Source organism: Coregonus clupeaformis, chromosome 1 (assembly GCF_020615455.1).
Source record: "Coregonus clupeaformis isolate EN_2021a chromosome 1, ASM2061545v1, whole genome shotgun sequence".
Classification (NCBI taxonomy): Eukaryota; Metazoa; Chordata; class Actinopteri; order Salmoniformes; family Salmonidae; genus Coregonus; species Coregonus clupeaformis.
In genome coordinates, this window is record NC_059192.1 from 97,109,349 (window position 1) to 97,133,633 (window position 24,285).

General features: G+C 36.9%; 1 protein-coding gene across 1 annotated transcript in view; it reads left to right on the forward strand.

Annotated features, from left to right (window-relative positions):
- LOC121570578 (mitogen-activated protein kinase kinase kinase 21-like) overlaps positions 1-24,285 on the forward strand; it is an 86,017-nt gene that overhangs the window by 42,281 nt on the left and 19,451 nt on the right. The window lies entirely within an intron of this gene.

The window sequence follows — 24,285 nt, forward strand, 5'->3', positions numbered from 1 at the left end:
TGTAGGACAGAATACTAACAAGACACATGTAAGACAACATACTAACAAGACATCATGTAGGACAGAATACTAACAAGACAACATGTAGGACAACATACTAACAAGACATCATGTAGGACAACATACCAACAAGACAACATGTAGGACACCATACTATCAAGACAACATACTAACAAGACAACATGTAGGAAAGCATACTAACAAGACAACATGTAGGACAGCATACTAACAAGACATCATGTAGGACAACATACTAACAAGACATCATGTAGGACAGAATACTAACAAGACATCTTGTAGGACAACATACTAACAAGAGAACATGTAGGACACCATACTAACAAGACAACATACTAACAAGACAACATACATGACAGCATACTAACAAGACATCATGTAGGACAGCATACTAAGAAAACATCATGTAGGACAGTATACTAAAAAAGACAACATGTAGGACAGCATATTAACTTGACAACATACTAACAAGACAAAATGTAGGACAGCATACTAACAAGACAACATACTAACAAGACATCATGTAGGACACAATACTAACAAGACAACACACTAACAAGACATCATGTAAAACAACATACTAACAAGACAACATGCATGACAGCATACTAACAAGACATCATGTAGGACAGCATACTAAGAAAACATCATGTAGGACACCATACTATCAAGACAGCATACTAACAAGACATCATGTAGGACAACATATCAACAAGACAACATGTAGGACACCATACTATCAAGACAGCATACTAACAAGACAACATGTAGGACAGCATACTAACAAGACATCATGTAGGACAACATACCAACAAGACAACATGTAGGACACCATACTAACAAGACAACATCCTAACAAGACAACATGTAGGACAGCATACTAACAAGACAACATACTAACAAGACATCATGTAGGACAGAATACTAACAAGACGTCATGTAGGACAGAATACTAACAAGACATCATGTAAGACAACATACTAACAAGTCATCATGTAGGACAACATACTAACAAGACATAATGTAGGACAACATACCAACAAGACATCATGTAGGACACCAAACTATCAAGACAACATACTAACAAGATAACATATAGGACCGCATACTAACAAGACAAAATGTAGGACAGCATACTAACAAGACATCATGTAGGAAAACATACTAACAAGACATCATGTAGGACAACATACTAACAAGACATGACATACTAACAAGACATCATGTAGGACAGAATACTAACAAGACATTATGTAGGACAACACACTAACAAGACATCATGTGGGACAACATACTAACAAGACATAATGTAGGACAGAATACTAACAAGACATCATTTAGGACAACAAGACATCATTTAGGACAACATACTAACAAGACATCATGTAGCACAGAATACTAACAAGACATCATGCAGGACAACATACTAACAAGACAACATGTAGGACACCATACTAACAAGACAACATACTAACAAGACAACATGCATGACAGCCTACTAACAAGAAAACATGTAGGACAGCATACTAAGAAGACATCATGTAGGAGAGCATACTAACAAGACAACATGTAGGACAGCATACTAACAAGACATCATGTAGGACAACATACTAACAAGACATCATGTAGGACAGCATACTAACAAGACATCATGTAGGACAGCATACTAAGAAAACATCATGTAGGACAGTATACTAAAAAGACAACATGTAGGACAGCATATTAACTTGACAACATACTAACAAGATAAAATGTAGGACAGCATACTAACAAGACAAAATACTAACAAGACATCATGTAGGACAGAATACTAACAAGACATCATGTAAGACAACATACTAACAAGACATCATGTAGGACAGAATACTAACAAGACATCATGTAGGACAACATACTAACAAGACATCATGTAGGACAACATACCAACAAGACAACATGTAGGACACCATACTATCAAGACAACATACTAACAAGACAACATGTAGGAAAGCATACTAACAAGACAACATGTAGGACAGCATACTAACAAGTCATCATGTAGGACAACATACTAACAAGACATCATGTAGGACAGAATACTAACAAGACATCTGTAGGACAACATACTAACAAGAGAACATGTAGGACACCATACTAACAAGACAACATACTAACAAGACAACATACATGACAGCATACTAACAAGACATCATGTAGGACAGCATACTAAGAAAACATAATGTAGGACAGTATACTAAAAAGACAACATGTAGGACAGCATATTAACTTGACAACATACTAACAAGATAAAATGTAGGACAGCATACTAACAAGACAATGTACTAACATGACTTCATGTAGGACACAATACTAACAAGACAACACACTAACAAGACATCATGTAAAACAACATACTAACAAGACATCATGTAGGACAGAATACTAACAAGACATCATGTAGGACAACATATCAACAAGACAACATGTAGGACACCATACTATCAAGACATCATACTAACAAGACATCATGTAGGACAACATATCAACAAGACAACATGTAGGAAACCATACTATCAAGACAGCATACTAACAAGACAACATGTAGGACAGCATACTAACAAGACATCATGTAGGACAACATACCAACAAGACAACATGTAGGACACCATACTAACAAGACAACATCCTAACAAGACAACATGTAGGACAGCATACTAACAAGACAACATACTAACAAGACATCATGTAGGACAGAATACTAACAAGACGTCATGTAGGACAGAATACTAACAAGACATCATGTAAGACAACATACTAACAAGTCATCATGTAGGACAACATACTAACAAGACATAATGTAGGACAACATACCAACAAGACATCATGTAGGACACCAAACTATCAAGACAACATACTAACAAGATAACATATAGGACCGCATACTAACAAGACAAAATGTAGGACAGCATACTAACAAGACATCATGTAGGACAACATACTAACAAGACATCATGTAGGACAACATACTAACAAGACAACATACTAACAAGACATCATGTAGGACAGAATACTAACAAGACATTATGTAGGACAACACACTAACAAGACATCATGTGGACAACATACTAACAATACATAATGTAGGACAGAATACTAACAAGACATCATTTAGGACAACAAGACATCATTTAGGACAACATACTAACAAGACATCATGTAGCACAGAATACTAACAAGACATCATGCAGGACAACATACTAACAAGACAACATGTAGGACACCATACTAACAAGACAACATACTAACAAGACAACATGCATGACAGCCTACTAACAAGAAAACATGTAGGACAGCATACTAACAAGACATCATGTAGGAGAGCATACTAACAAGACAACATGTAGGACAGCATACTAAGAAGACATCATAGGACAACATACTAACAAGACATCATGTAGGACAGCATACTAACAAGACAACATACTAACAAGACATCATGTAGGACAACATACTAACAAGACAACATGTAGGACATAATACTAACAAGACATCATGTAGGACAACATACCAACAAGACAACATGTAGGACACCATACTATCAAGACAGCATACTAACAAGACAACATGTAGGACAGCATACTAACAAGACAACATGTAGGACAGCATACTAACAAGACATCATGTAGGACAACATACTAACAAGACATCATGTAGGACAACATACTAACAAGACATAATGTAGGACAGAATACTAACAAGACATCATTTAGGACAACATACTAACAAGACATCATGTAGGACAACATACTAACAAGAGAACATCTAGGACACCATACTAACAAGACAACATACTAACCAGACAACATGCATGACAGCATACTAACAAGACATCATGTAGGACAGCATACTAAGAAAACATCATGTAGGACAGTATACTAAAAAGACAACATGTAGGACAGCATATTAACTTGACAACATACTAACAAGATAAAATGTAGGACAGCATACTAACAAGACAATATACTAACAAGACATCATGTAGGACACAATACTAACAAGACAACACACTAACAAGACATCATGTAAAACAACATACTAACAAGACATCATGTAGGACAGAATACTAACAAGACATCATGTAGGACAACATATCAACAAGACAATATGTAGGACACCATACTATCAAGACAGCATACTAACAAGACATCATGTAGGACAACATATCAACAAGACAACATGTAGGAAACCATACTATCAAGACAGCATACTAACAAGACAACATGTAGGACAGCATACTAACAAGACATCATGTAGGACAACATACCAACAAGACAACATGTAGGACACCATACTAACAAGACAACATCCTAACAAGACAACATGTAGGACAGCATACTAACAAGACATCATGTAGGACAACATACTAACAAGACATAATGTAGGACAGAATACTAACAAGACGTCATGTAGGACAGAATACTAACAAGACATCATGTAAGACAACATACTAACAAGACATCATGTAGGACAACATACTAACAAGACATCATGTAGGACAACATACCAACAAGACATCATGTAGGACACCAAACTATCAAGACAACATACTAACAAGATAACATATAGGACCGCATACTAACAAGACAAAATGTAGGACAGCATACTAAGAAGACATCATGTAGGAGAGCATACTAACAAGACAACATGTAGGACAGCATACTAAGAAGACATCATGTAGGACAACATACTAACAAGACATCATGTAGCACAGAATACTAACAAGACATCATGTAGGACAACATACTAACAAGACAACATGTAGGACACCATACTAACAAGACAACATACTAACAAGACAACATGCATGACAGCCTACTAACAAGAAAACATGTAGGACAGCATACTAAGAAGACATCATGTAGGAGAGCATACTAACAAGACAACATGTAGGACAGCATACTAAGAAGACATCATGTAGGACAACATACTAACAATACATCATGTAGGACAGCATACTAACAAGACAACATAATAACAAGACATCATGTAGGACAACATACTAACAGGACATCATGTAGGACATAATACTAACAAGACATCATGTAGGACAACATACCAACAAGACAACATGTAGGACACCATACTATCAAGACAGCATACTAACAAGACAACATGTAGGACAGCATACTAACAAGACAACATGTAGGACAGCATACTAACAAGACATCACGTAGGACAACATACTAACAAGACATCATGTAGGACAACATACTAACAAGACATAATGTAGGACAGAATACTAACAAGACATCATTTAGGACAACATACTAACAAGACATCATGCATGACAGCCTACTAACAAGAGAACATGTAGGACACCATACTAACAAGACAACATACTAACAAGACAACATGCATGACAGCATACTAACAAGACATCATGTAGGACAGCATACTAAGAAAACATCATGTAGGACAGTATACTAAAAAGACAACATGTAGGACAGCATATTAACTTGACAACATACTAACAAGATAAAAATGTAGGACAGCATACTAACAAGACAACATACTAACAAGACATCATGTAGGACACAATACTAACAAGACAACACACTAACAAGACATCATGTAAGACAACATACTAACAAGACATCATGTAGGACAGAATACTAACAAGACATCATGTAGGACAACATATCAACAAGACAATATGTAGGACACCATACTATCAAGACAGCATACTAACAAGACATCATGTAGGACAACATATCAACAAGACAACATGTAGGAAACCATACTATCAAGACAGCATACTAACAAGACAACATGTAGGACAGCATACTAACAAGACATCATGTAGGACAACATACCAACAAGACAACATGTAGGACACCATACTAACAAGACAACATCCTAACAAGACAACATGTAGGACAGCATACTAACAAGACAACATACTAACAAGACATCATGTAGGACAGAATACTAACAAGACGTCATGTAGGACAGAATACTAACAAGACATCATGTAAGACAACATACTAACAAGTCATCATGTAGGACAACATACTAACAAGACATCATGTAGGACAACATACCAACAAGACATCATGTAGGACACCAAACTATCAAGACAACATACTAACAAGATAACATATAGGACCGCATACTAACAAGACAAAATGTAGGACAGCATACTAACAAGACATCATGTAGGACAACATACTAACAAGACATCATGTAGGACAACATACTAACAAGACAACATACTAACAAGACATCATGTAGGACAGAATACTAACAAGACATTATGTAGGACAACACACTAACAAGACATCATGTGGGACAACATACTAACAATACATAATGTAGGACAGAATACTAACAAGACATCATTTAGGACAACAAGACATCATTTAGGACAACATACTAACAAGACATCATGTAGGACAGAATACTATCAAGACATCATGTAGGACAACATACTAACAAGACAACATGTAGGACACCATACTAACAAGACAACATACTAACAAGACAACATGCATGACAGCCTACTAACAAGAAAACATGTAGGACAGCATACTAAGAAGACATCATGTAGGAGAGCATACTAACAAGACAACATGTAGGACAGCATACTAAGAAGACATCATGTAGGACAACATACTAACAAGACATCATGTAGCACAGAATACTAACAAGACATCATGTAGGACAACATACTAACAAGACAACATGTAGGACACCATACTAACAAGACAACATACTAACAAGACAACATGCATGACAGCCTACTAACAAGAAAACATGTAGGACAGCATACTAAGAAGACATCATGTAGGAGAGCATACTAACAAGACAACATGTAGGACAGCATACTAAGAAGACATCATGTAGGACAACATAATAACAATACATCATGTAGGACAGCATACTAACAAGACAACAAACTAAAAAGACATCATGTAGGACAGAATACTAACAAGACATCATATAGGACAGAATACTAACAAGACATCATGTAGGACAACATACCAACAAGACAACATGTAGGACACCATACTAACAAGACATTTACATTTTAGTCATTTAGCAAACGCTCTTATCCAGAGCGACTTTCAGTTAGTGAGTGCATACATAATTGTTTTATACTGGTCCCCCGTGGGAATCAAACCCACAACCCTGGCGTTGCAAACGCCATGCTCTACCAACTGAGCTACACCCCTTGCCGGCCATTCCCTCCCCTACCCTGGACGACGCTGGGCCAATTGTGCGCCGCCCCATGGGTCTCCCGGTCGCGGCCGGTTACGACAGAGCCTGGATTCGAACCAGGATCTCTAGTGGCACAGCTAGCACTGCGCTGCAGTGCCTTAGACCACTGCTCCAGTCGGGGACCACATGTAGGACTGCATACTAACAAGACAACATACTAACAAGACATCATGTAGGACAAAATACTAACAATACATCATGTAAGACAACATACTAACAAGACATCATGTAGGACAGAATACTAACAAGACATCATATAGGACAACATACTAACAAGACATCATGTAGGACAACATACTAACAAGAAATCATGTAGGACAGCATACTAACAAGAAAACACACTAACAAGACATCATGTAGGACAGCATACTAACAAGACAACATGTAGGACACCAAACTAACAAGACAACATACTAACAAGACAACATGTAGGACAGTATACTAACAAGACAACATACTAACAAGACATCATGTAGGACAGCATACTAACAAGACAACATACTAACAAGACATCATGTAGGACAACATACTAACAAGACAACATGTAGGACATAATACTAACAAGACAACATGTAGGACACCATACTATCAAGACAGCATACTAACAAGACAACATGTAGGACACCATACTATCAAGACAGCATACTAACAAGACAACATGTAGGACAGCATACTAACAAGACAACATGTAGGACAGCATACTAACAAGACATCATGTAGGACAACATACTAACAAGACATCATGTAGGACAACATACTAACAAGACATAATGTAGGACAGAATACTAACAAGACATCATTTAGGACAACATACTAACAAGACATCATGTAGGACAACATACTAACAAGAGAACATGTTGGACACCATACTAACAAGACAACATACTAACAAGACAACATGCATGACAGCATACTAACAAGACATCATGTAGGACAGCATACTAAGAAAACATCATGTAGGACAGTATACTAAAAAGACAACATGTAGGACAGCATATTAACTTGACAACATACTAACAAGACAAAATGTAGGACAGCATACTAACAAGACAACATACTAACAAGACATCATGTAGGACACAATACTAACAAGACAACACACTAACAAGACATCATGTAAAACACATACTATCAAGACATCATGTAGGACAGAATACTAACAAGACATCATGTAGGACAACATATCAACAAGACAACATGCAGGACACCATACTATCAAGACAGCATACTAACAAGACATCATGTAGGACAACATATCAACAAGACAACATGTAGGACACCATACTATCAAGACAGCATACTAACAAGACAACATGTAGGACAGCATACTAACAAGACATCATGTAGGACAGCATACTAACAAGACAACATACTAACAAGACATAATGTAGGACAGAATACTAACAAGACGTCATGTAGGACAGAATACTAACAAGACATCATGTAAGACAACATACTAACAAGTCATCATGTAGGACAACATACTAACAAGATATCACGTAGGACAACATACTAACAAGACATCGTGTAGGACAGAATACTAACAAGACATCATGTAGGACAACATACTAACAAGACAACATGTAGGACACCATACTAACAAGACAACATACTAACAAGACAACATGTAGGACAGAATACTAACAAGACATCATGTAGGACAACATACTAACAAGACATAATGTAGGACAGAATACTAACAAGACATCATTTAGGACAAAATACTAACAAGACATCATGTAGGACAGAATACTAACAAGACATCTTGTAGGACAACATACTAACAAGACAACATGTAGGACACCATACTAACAAGACAACATACTAACAAGACAACATGCATGACAGCATACTAACAAGACATCATGTAGGACAGCATACTAAGAAAACATCATGTAGGACAGCATACTAACAAGACAACATGTAGGACAGCATACTAACTTGACAACATTCTAACAAGACAAAATGTAGGACAGCATACTAACAAGAAAACATACTAACAAGACATCATGTAGGACACAATACTAACAAGATAACATGCTAACAAGACAACATGTAGGACAGCATACTAACAAGACAACATGTAGGACAGCATACTAACAAGACATCATGTAGGACATCATACCAACAAGACAACATGTGGGACACCATACTAACAAGACAACATACTAACAAGACAACATGTAGGACAGCATACTAACAAGACAACATACTAACAAGACATCATGTAGGACAGAATACTAACAAGACATCATGTAGGACAGAATACTAACAAGACATCATGTAGGACAGAATACTAACAAGATATCATGTAAGACAACATACTAACAAGACATCATGTAGGACAACATACTAACAAGACATCATGTAGGACAACATACCAACAAGACAACATGAAGGACACCATAATATCAAGACAACATGCTAACAAGACAACATGTAGGACAGCATACTAACAAGACAACATATAGGACAGCATACTAACAAGACATCATGTAGGACAACATACCAACAAGACAACATGTGGGACACCATACTAACAAGACAACACACTAACAAGACAACATGTAGGACAGCATACTAACAAGACAACATACTAACAAGACATCATGTAGGACAGAATACTAACAAGACATTATGTAGGACAACACACTAACAAGACATCATGTAGGACAACATACTAACAATACATAATGTAGGACAGAATACTAACAAGATATCATTTAGGACAACAAGACATCATTTAGGACAACATACTAACAAGACATCATGTAGGACAGAATACTATCAAGACATCATGTAGGACAACATACTAACAAGACAACATGTAGGACACCATACTAACAAGACAACATACTAACAAGACATCAGAAGAATATAACAAGACATATAGGACAACAACTAACAAGACATCATGTAGGACAACATACTAACAATACAAATAGGACAGAATACTAACAAGAATATAGGACAACAAAAGACAACATACTAACAAGACATCATGTAGGACAGAAATATCAAAACATGCATGACAGCATACTAAGAAAACATCATGTAGGACAGCATACTAACAAGACAACATGTAGGACAGCATATTAACTTGACAACATACTAACAAGACAAAATGTAGGACAGCATACTAACAAGACAAAATACTAACAAGACAACATGTAGGACAGCATACTAACAAGACATCATGTAGGACAACATATCAACAAGACAATATGTAGGACACCATACTATCAAGACAGCATACTAACAAGACAACATGTAGGACAGCATACTAACAAGACATCATGTAGGACAACATACCAACAAGACAACATATAGGACACTATACTAACAAGACAACATCCTAACAAGACAACATGTAGGACAGCATACTAACAAGACAACATACTAACAAGACATCATGTAGGACAGAATACTAACAAGACGTCATGTAGGACAGAATACTAACAAGACATCATGTAAGACAACATACTAACAAGTCATCATGTAGGACAACATACTAACAAGACATCATGTAGGACAACATACCAACAAGACATCATGTAGGACACCAAACTATCAAGACAACATACTAACAAGATAACATATAGGACAGCATACTAACAAGACAAAATGCAGGACAGCATACTAACAAGACATCATGTAGGACAACATACTAACAAGACATCATGTAGGACAACATACTAACAAGACAACATACTAACAAGACATCATGTAGGACATAATACTAACAAGACATTATGTAGGACAACACACTAACAAGACATCATGTAGGACAACATACTAACAATACATAATGTAGGACAGAATACTAACAAGACATCATTTAGGACAACAAGACATCATTTAGGACAACATACTAACAAGACATCATGTAGGACAGAATACTATCAAGACATCATGTAGGACAACATACTAACAAGACAACATGTAGGACACCATACTAACAAGACAACATACTAACAAGACAACATGCATGACAGCCTACTAACAAGAAAACATGTAGGACAGCATACTAAGAAGACATCATGTAGGAGAGCATACTAACAAGACAACATGTAGGACAGCATACTAAGAAGACATCATGTAGGACAACATACTAACAAGACATCATGTAGCACAGAATACTAACAAGACATCATGTAGGACAACATACTAACAAGACAACATGTAGGACACCATACTAACAAGACAACATACTAACAAGACAACATGCATGACAGCCTACTAACAAGAAAACATGTAGGACAGCATACTAAGAAGACATCATGTAGGAGAGCATACTAACAAGACAACATGTAGGACAGCATACTAAGAAGACATCATGTAGGACAACATACTAACAATACATCATGTTGGACAGCATACTAACAAGACAACATACTAAAAAGACATCATGTAGGACAGAATACTAACAAGACATCATGTAAGTCAACATACTAACAAGACATAATGTAGGACAGAATACTAACAAGACATCATATAGGACAGAATACTAACAAGACATCATGTAGGACAACATACCAACAAGACAACATGTAGGACACCATACTAACAAGACATTTACATTTTAGTCATTTAGCAAACGCTCTTATCCAGAGCGACTTACAGTTAGTGAGTGCATACATAATTTTTTTATACTGGTCCCCCGTGGGAATCAAACCCACAACCCTGGCGTTGCAAACGCCATGCTCTACCAACTGAGCTACACACCTTGCCGGCCATTCCCTCCCCTACCCTGGACGACGCTGGGCCAATTGTGCGCCGCCCCATGGGTCTCCCGGTCGCGGCCGGTTACGACAGAGCCTGGATTCGAACCAGGATCTCTAGTGGCACAGCTAGCACTGCGCTGCAGTGCCTTAGACCACTGCTCCAGTCGGGGACCACATGTAGGACTGCATACTAACAAGACAACATACTAACAAGACATCATGTAGGACAAAATACTAACAATACATCATGTAAGACAACATACTAACAAGACATCATGTAGGACAGAATACTAACAAGACATCATATAGGACAGCATACTAACAAGACATCATGTAGGACAACATACTAACAAGAAATCATGTAGGACAGCATACTAACAAGAAAACACACTAACAAGACATCATGTAGGACAGCATACTAACAAGACAACATGTAGGACACCAAACTAACAAGACAACATACTAACAAGACAACATGTAGGACAGTATACTAACAAGACAACATACTAACAAGACATCATGTAGGACAGCATACTAACAAGACAACATACTTACAAGACATCATGTAGGACAACATACTAACAAGACATCATGTAGGACATAATACTAACAAGACATCATGTAGGACAACATACCAACAAGACAACATGTAGGACACCATACTATCAAGACAGCATACTAACAAGACAACATGTAGGACAGCATACTAACAAGACAACATGTAGGACAGCATACTAACAAGACATCATGTAGGACAACATACTAACAAGAGAACATGTTGGACACCATACTAACAAGACAACATACTAACAAGACAACATGCATGACAGCATACTAACAAGACATCATGTAGGACAGCATACTAAGAAAACATATGTGGACAGTATACTAAAAAGACAACATGTAGGACAGCATATTAACTTGACAACATACTAACAAGACAAAATGTAGGACAGCATACTAACAAGACAACATACTAACAAGACATCATGTAGGACACAATAAACAAGACAACACACTAACAAGACATCATGTAAAATACTAACAAGACATCATGTAGGACAGAATACTAACAAGACATCATGTAGGACAACATATCAACAAGACAGCATGTAGGACACCATACTAACAAGACAGCATACTAACAAGACATCATGTAGGACAACATATCAACAAGACAACATGTAGGACACCATACTATCAAGACAGCATACTAACAAGACAACATGTAGGACAGCATACTAACAAGACATCATGTAGGACAACATACCAACAAGACAACATGTAGGACACCATACTAACAAGAAATCATATAGGACAGCATACTAACAAGAAAACACACTAACAAGACATCATGTAGGACAGCATACTAACAAGACAACATGTAGGACACCAAACTAACAAGACAACATACTAACAAGACAAAATGTAGGACAGCATACTAACAAGACAACATACTAACAAGACATCATGTAGGACACAATACTAACAAGACAACACACTAACAAGACATCATGTAAAACACATACTAACAAGACATCATGTAGGACAGAATACTAACAAGACATCATGTAGGACAACATATCAACAAGACAACATGTAGGACACCATACTATCAAGACAGCATACTAACAAGACATCATGTAGGACAACATATCAACAAGACAACATGTAGGACACCATACTATCAAGACAGCATACTAACAAGACATCATGTAGGACAGAATACTAACAAGACATCATATAGGACAACATACTAACAAGACATCATGTAGGACAACATACTAACAAGAAATCATATAGGACAGCATACTAACAAGAAAACACACTAACAAGACATCATGTAGGACAGCATACTAACAAGACAACATGTAGGACACCAAACTAACAAGACAACATACTAACAAGACAACATGTAGGACAGTATACTAACAAGACAACATACTAACAAGACATCATGTAGGACAGCATACTAACAAGACAACATACTTACAAGACATCATGTAGGACAACATACTAACAAGACATCATGTAGGACATAATACTAACAAGACATCATGTAGGACAACATACCAACAAGACAACATGTAGGACACCATACTATCAAGACAGCATACTAACAAGACAGCATGTAGGACAGCATACTAACAAGACAACATGTAGGACAGCATACTAACAAGACATCATGTAGGACAACATACTAACAAGACATCATGTAGGACAACATACTAACAAGAGAACATGTTGGACACCATACTAACAAGACAACATACTAACAAGACAACATGCATGACAGCATACTAACAAGACATCATGTAGGACAGCATACTAAGAAAACATCATGTAGGACAGTATACTAAAAAGACAACATGTAGGACAGCATATTAACTTGACAACATACTAACAAGACAAAATGTAGGACAGCATACTAACAAGACAACATACTAACAAGACATCATGTAGGACACAATACTAACAAGACAACACACTAACAAGACATCATGTAAAACACATACTAACAAGACATCATGTAGGACAGAATACTAACAAGACATCATGTAGGACAACATATCAACAAGACAACATGTAGGACACCATACTATAAAGACAGCATACTAACAAGACATCATGTAGGACAACATATCAACAAGACAACATGTAGGACACCATACTATCAAGACAGCATACTAACAAGACAACATGTAGGACAGCATACTAACAAGACATCATGTAGGACAACATACCAACAAGACAACATGTAGGACACCATACTAACAAGACAACATCCTAACAAGACAACATGTAGGACAGCATACTAACAAGACAACATACTAACAAGACATCATGTAGGACAGAATACTAACAAGACGTCATGTAGGACAGAATACTAACAAGACATCATGTAGGACAACATACTAACAAGACATCATGTAGGACAACATACCAACAAGACATCGTGTAGGACAGAATACTAACAAGACATCATGTAGGACAACATACTAACAAGACAACATGTAGGACACCATACTAACAAGACAACATACTAACAAGACAACATGTAGGACAGCATACTAACAAGACAACATACTAACAAGACATCATGTAGGACAACATACTAACAGACACCATACTAACAAGACAACATACTAACAAGACATCATGCATGACAGCATACTAACAAGACATCATGTAGGACAGAATACTAACAAGACATAATGTAGGACAGCATACTAACAAGACAACATGTAGGACAGCAACTAACTTGACAACATACTAACAAGACAAAATGTAGGACAGCATACTAACAAGACAACATACTAACAAGACATCATGTAGGACACAATACTAACAAGACAACACACTAACAAGACATCATGTAAAACACATACTAACAAGACATCATGTAGGACAGAATACTAACAAGACATCATGTAGGACAACATATCAACAAGACAACATGTAGGACACCATACTAACAAGACAGCATACTAACAAGACATCATGTAGGACAACATATCAACAAGACAACATGTAGGACACCATACTATCAAGACAGCATACTAACAAGACAACATGTAGGACAGCATACTAACAAGACATCATGTAGGACAACATACCAACAAGACAACATGTAGGACACCATACTAACAAGAAATCATATAGGACAGCATACTAACAAGAAAACACACTAACAAGACATCATGTAGGACAGCATACTAACAAGACAACATGTAGGACACCAAACTAACAAGACAACATACTAACAAGACAAAATGTAGGACAGCATACTAACAAGACAACATACTAACAAGACATCATGTAGGACAGAATACTAACAAGACAACACACTAACAAGACATCATGTAAAACAACATACTAACAAGACATCATGTAGGACAGAATACTAACAAGACATCATGTAGGACAACATATCAACAAGACAATATGTAGGACACCATACTATCAAGACAGCATACTAACAAGACATCATGTAGGACAACATATCAACAAGACAATATGTAGGACACCATACTATCAAGACAGCATACTAACAAGACATCATGTAGCACAGAATACTAACAAGACATCATGTAGGACAACATACTAACAAGACAACATGTAGGACACCATACTAACAAGACATCATGTAGGACAACATACTAACAAGACATAATGAGGACAGCATACTAACAAGACATCATATAAGGACAACATACTAACAAGACATCATGTAGGACAACATACTAACAAGACAACATGTAGGACACCATACTAACAAGACAACATACTAACAAGACAACATGTAGGACAGCATACTAACAAGACATCATGTAGGACAGCATACTAACAAGACATCATGTAGGACAGCATACTAACAAGACATCATGTAGGACAGCATACTAACAAGACATCATGTAGGACAGCATACTAACAAGACATCATGTAGGACAACATACTAACAAGACAACATGTAGGACACCATACTAACAAGACAACATACTAACAAGACATCATGCAGGACAGCATACTAACAAGACATCATGTAGGACAGCATACTAACAAGACATCATGTAGGACAGCATACTAACAAGACAACATGTAGGACAGCAAAGACAACATACTAACAAGACAAAATGTAGGACAGCATACTAACAAGACAACATACTAACAAGACATCATGTAGGACACAATACTAACAAGACAACATGCTAACAAGACATCATGTAGGACAGCATACTAACAAGACAACATGTAGGACAGCATACTAACAAGACATCATGTAGGACAACATACCAACAAGACAACATGTAGGACACCATACTAACAAGACAACATACTAACAAGACAACATGTAGGACAGCATACTAACAAGACAACATACTAACAAGACATCATGTAGGACAGAATACTAACAAGACGTCATGTAGGACAGAATACTAACAAGACATCATGTAGGACAACATACTAACAAGACATCATGTAGGACAACATACTAACAAGACATCATGTAGGACAACATACCAACAAGACAACATGTAGGACACCATACTAACAAGACAACATACTAACAAGACAACATGTAGGACAGCATACTAACAAGACAACATGTAGGACAACATACTAACAAGACATCATGTAGGACAACATACTAACAAGACAACATGTAGGACAACATACTAACAAGACAACATACTAACAAGACAACATGTAGGACAGCATACTAACAAGACAACACACTAACAAGACATCATGTAGGACAGACATACTAACAAGACATAATGTAGGACAGCATACTAACAAGACATCATGTAGGACAACATACTAACAAGACATCATGTAGGACAGAATACTAACAAGACATCATGTAGGACAACATACTAACAAGACAACATGTAGGACACCATACTAACAAGACAACATACTAACAAGACAACATGCATGACAGCATACTAACAAGACAACATGTAGGACAGCATACTAACAAGACATCATGTAGGACAGCATACTAACAAGACAACATGTGGACAGCATACTAAGAAGACATCATGTAGGACAACATACTAACAAGACAACATGTAGGACAGCATACTAACAAGACATCATGTAGGACAACATACTAACAAGACAACATGTAGGACACCATACTAACAAGACAGCATACTAACAAGACAACATGTAGGACAGCATACTAACAAGACATCATGTAGGACAACATACTAACAAGACAACATGTAGGACAGCATACTAACAAGATCATGTAGGACAACATACTAACAAGACAACATGTAGGACAGCATACTAACAAGACAACATACTAACAAGACATCATGTAGGACAGAATACTAACAAGACATCATGTAGGACAGAATACTAACAAGACATCATGTAAGACAACATACTAACAAGACATCATGTAGGACAGCATACTAACAAGACATCATGTAGGACAACGTCATACCAACAAGACATACATGTAGGACACCAAACTAACAAGACAACATACTAACAAGACAACATGTAGGACAGCATACTAACAAGACAACATGCAGGACAGCATACTAACAAGACATCATGTAGGACAGCATACTAACAAGACATCATGTAGGACAGCATACTAACAAGACATCATGTAGGACAGCATACTAACAAGACATCATGTAGGACAGCATATAACTTGACAACATGCTAACAAGACAACATGTAGGACAGCATACTAACAAGACAACATACTAACAAGACATCATGTAGGACACAATACTAACAAGACAACATACTAACAAGACAACATGTAGGACAGCATACTAACAAGACATCATGTAGGACAGCATACTAACAAGACATCATGTAGGACAGCATACCAACAAGACAACATGTAGGACAGCATACTAACAAGACAACATACTAACAAGACAACATGTAGGACAGCATACTAACAAGACAACATACTAACAAGACATCATGTAGGACAGAATACTAACAAGACAGAACATACTAACAAGACATCATGTAGGACAGCATACTAACAAGATATCATGTAGGACAACATACTAACAAGACATCATGTAGGACAACATACTAACAAGACAACATGTAGGACAACATACTAACAAGACAACATGTAGGACACCATAATAACAAGACAACATACTAACAAGACAACATGTAGGACAGCATACTAACAAGACAACATGTAGGACAACATACTAACAAGACATCATGTAGGACAACATACCAACAAGACAACATGTAGGACACCATACTAACAAGACAACACACTAACAAGACAACATGTAGGACAGCATACTAACAAGACAACATACTAACAAGACAACATGTAGGACAGAATACTAACAAGACATTATGTAGGACAGACACACTAACAAGACATCATGTAGGACAACATACTAACAAGACATAATGTAGGACAGAATACTATTAAACAAGACATCATTTAGGACAACATACTAACAAGACATCATGTAGGACAGCATACTAACAAGACAACATGTAGGACAACATACTAACAAGACAACATGTAGGACACCATACTAACAAGACAACATACTAACAAGACATCATGCATGACAGCATACTAAGAAAGACATCATGTAGGACAGCATACTAACAAGACAACATGTAGGACAGCATATTAACTTGACAACATACTAACAAGACAAAATGTAGGACAGCATACTAACAAGACAACATACTAACAAGACAACATGTAGGACACAATACTAACAAGGACAACATACTAACAAGACAACATGTAAAACTATCAAGACAGCATACTAACAAGACAACATGTAGGACAGCATACTAACAAGACATCATGTAGGACAACATACCAACAAGACAACATGTAGGACACCATACTAACAAGACAACATACTAACAAGACAACATGTAGGACAGCATACTAACAAGACAACATACTAACAAGACATCATGTAGGACAGAATACTAACAAGACGTCATGTAGGACAGAATACTAACAAGACATCATGTAGGACAACATACTAACAAGACATCATGTAGGACAACATACTAACAAGACATCATGTAGGACAACATACCAACAAGACAACATGTAGGACACCATACTATCAAGACAACATACTAACAAGATAACAGGACAGCATACTAACAAGACAACATGTAGGACAGCATACTAACAAGACATCATGTAGGACAACATACTAACAAGACATCATGTAGGACAGCATACTAACAAGACAACATACTAACAAGACATCATGTAGGACAGAATACTAACAAGACATCAGGGACATACTAACAAGACAACATGTAGGACAGCATACTAACAAGACATAGACAAATACTAACAAGACATCATGTAGGACAGAAATACTAACAAGACAACATGTAGGACAGCATACTAACAAGACATCATGTAGGACAACATACTAACAAGACAACATGTAGGACACCATACTAACAAGACAACATACTAACAAGACAACATGCAGGACAGCATACTAACAAGACAACATGTAGGACAGCATACTAAGCAAGACATCATGTAGGACAGCATACTAACAAGACAACATGTAGGACAGCATACTAACAAGACATCATGTAGGACAACATACTAACAAGACATCATGTAGGACAGCATACTAACAAGACATCATGTAGGACAACATACTAACAAGACAACATGTAGGACACCATACTAACAAGACAACATACTAACAAGACAACATGTAGGACAGCATACTAACAAGACAACATGTAGGACAGCATACTAAGAAGACATCATGTAGGACAGCATACTAACAAGACAACATGTAGGACACCATACTAACAAAATCATGTAGGACAACATACTAACAAGACAACATGTAGGACAGCATACTAACAAGACAACATACTAAAAAGACATCATGTAGGACAGAATACTAACAAGACAACACACTAACAAGACATCATGTAGGACAACATACTAACAAGACATAATGTAGGACAGAATACTAACAAGACATCATGTAGGACAACATACTAACAAGACAACATGTAGGACAGACATACTAACAAGACATCATGTAGGACAACATATCAACAAGACAACATGTAGGACACCATACTATCAAGACAGCATACTAACAAGACAACATGTAGGACAGCATACTAACAAGACATCATGTAGGACAACATACCAACAAGACAACATGTAGGACACCATACTAACAAGACAACATCCTAACAAGACAACATGTAGGACAGCATACTAACAAGACAACATACTAACAAGACATCATGTAGGACAGAATACTAACAAGACGTCATGTAGGACAGAATACTAACAAGACATCATGTAAGACAACATACTAACAAGTCATCATGTAGGACAACATACTAACAAGACATCATGTAGGACAACATACCAACAAGACATCATGTAGGACAACATACCAACAAGACAACATACTAACAAGATAACATATAGGACAGCATACTAACAAGACAAAATGCAGGACAGCATACTAACAAGACATCATGTAGGACAACATACTAACAAGACATCATGTAGGACAACATACTAACAAGACAACATACTAACAAGACATCATGTAGGACATAATACTAACAAGACATTATGTAGGACAACACACTAACAAGACATCATGTAGGACAACATACTAACAAGACATCATGTAGGACAGAATACTAACAAGACATCATTTAGGACAACAAGACATCATTTAGGACAACATACTAACAAGACATCATGTAGGACAGAATACTAACAAGACATCATGTAGGACAACATACTAACAAGACAACATGTAGGACACCATACTAACAAGACAACATACTAACAAGACAACATGCATGACAGCCTACTAACAAGAAAACATGTAGGACAGCATACTAAGAAGACATCATGTAGGAGAGCATACTAACAAGACAACATGTAGGACAGCATACTAAGAAGACATCATGTAGGACAACATACTAACAAGACAACATGTAGCACAGAATACTAACAAGACATCATGTAGGACAACATACTAACAAGACAACATGTAGGACACCATACTAACAAGACAACATACTAACAAGACAACATGCATGACAGCATACTAACAAGAAAACATGTAGGACAGCATACTAACAAGACATCATGTAGGAGAGCATACTAACAAGACAACATGTAGGACAGCATACTAAGAAGACATCATGTAGGACAACATACTAACAAGACATCATGTTGGACAGCATACTAACAAGACAACATACTAACAAGACATCATGTAGGACAGAATACTAACAAGACATCATGTAAGACAACATACTAACAAGACATAATGTAGGACAGAATACTAACAAGACATCATGTAGGACAGAATACTAACAAGACATCATGTAGGACAACATACCAACAAGACAACATGTAGGACACCATACTAACAAGACAACATAGTCATTTAGCAAACGCTTATCCAGAGCGACTTACAGTAGTGAGTGCATACATAATTTAAGGTCCCCGTGGGAATCAAACCCACAACCCTGGCGTTGCAAGCCATGCTCTACCAACTGAGCTACACACCTTGCCGGCCATTCCTCCTACACTAGACGACGTGGGACAATGTGCGGCCCATGGGTCTCCGGTGCGACAGTTACGACAGAGCCTGGATTCGAACCAGGATCTCTAGTGGCACAGCTAGCACTGCGCTGCAGTGCCTTAGACCACTGCTCAGTCGGGGACCACATGTAGGACTGCATACTAACAAGACAACATACTAACAAGACATCATGTAGGACAAAATACTAACAAGACATCATGTAAGACAACATACTAACAAGACATCATGTAGGACAGAATACTAACAAGACATCATATAGGACAACATACTAACAAGACATCATGTAGGACAACATACTAACAAGAAATCATGTAGGACAGCATACTAACAAGAAAACACACTAACAAGACATCATGTAGGACAGCATACTAACAAGACAACATGTAGGACACCAAACTAACAAGACAACATACTAACAAGACAACATGTAGGACAGTATACTAACAAGACAACATACTAACAAGACATCATGTAGGACAGCATACTAACAAGACAACATACTAACAAGACATCATGTAGGACAACATACTAACAAGACAACATGTAGGACATAATACTAACAAGACATCATGTAGGACAACATACCAACAAGACAACATGTAGGACACCATACTATCAAGACAGCATACTAACAAGACAACATGTAGGACAGCATACTAACAAGACAACATGTAGGACAGCATACTAACAAGACATCATGTAGGACAACATACTAACAAGACATAATGTAGGACAGACATACTAACAAGACATAATGTAGGACAGAATACTAACAAGACATCATGTAGGACAGAATACTAACAAGACATCATGTAGGACAACATACTAACAAGAGAACATGTTGGACACCATACTAACAAGACAACATACTAACAAGACAACATGCATGACAGCATACTAACAAGACATCATGTAGGACAGCATACTAAGAAAACATCATGTAGGACACCATACTATCAAGACAACATGTAGGACAGCATACTAACTTGACAACATTCTAACAAGACAAAATGTAGGACAGCATACTAACAAGAAAACATACTAACAAGACATCATGTAGGACACAATACTAACAAGATAACATGCTAACAAGACAACATGTAGGACAGCACACTAACAAGACAACATGTAGGACAGCATACTAACAAGACATCATGTAGGACAACATACCAACAAGACAACATGTGGGACACCATATTAACAAGACAACATACTAACAAGACAACATGTAGGACAGCATACTAACAAGACAACATACTAACAAGACATCATGTAGGACAGAATACTAACAAGACATCATGTAGGACAGAATACTAACAAGACATCATGTAGGACAGAATACTAACAAGACATCATGTAAGACAACATACTAACAAGACATCATGTAGGACAGCATACTAACAAGACATCATGTAGGACAACATACCAACAAGACAACATGAAGGACACCATAATATCAAGACAACATGCTAACAAGACAAAATGTAGGACAGCATACTAACAAGACAAAATACTAACAAGACAACATGTAGGACAGCATACTAACAAGACAACATGTAGGACAACATACTAACAAGACAACATGTGGGACACCATACTAACAAGACAACACACTAACAAGACAACATGTAGGACAGCATACTAACAAGACAACATACTAACAAGACATCATGTAGGACAGAATACTAACAAGACATTATGTAGGACAACACACTAACAAGACATCATGTAGGACAACATACTAACAATACATAATGTAGGACAGAATACTAACAAGACATCATTTAGGACAACAAGACATCATTTAGGACAACATACTAACAAGACATCATGTAGGACAGAATACTATCAAGACATCATGTAGGACAACATACTAACAAGACAACATGTAGGACACCATACTAACAAGACAACATACTAACAAGACAACATGCATGACAGCATACTAAGAAAACATCATGTAGGACAGCATACTAACAAGACAACATGTAGGACAGCATATTAACTTGACAACATACTAACAAGACAAAATGTAGGACAGCATACTAACAAGACAAAATACTAACAAGACAACATGTAGGACAGCATACTAACAAGACATCATGTAGGACAACATACTAACAAGACAACATGTGGGACACCATACTAACAAGACAACACACTAACAAGACAAC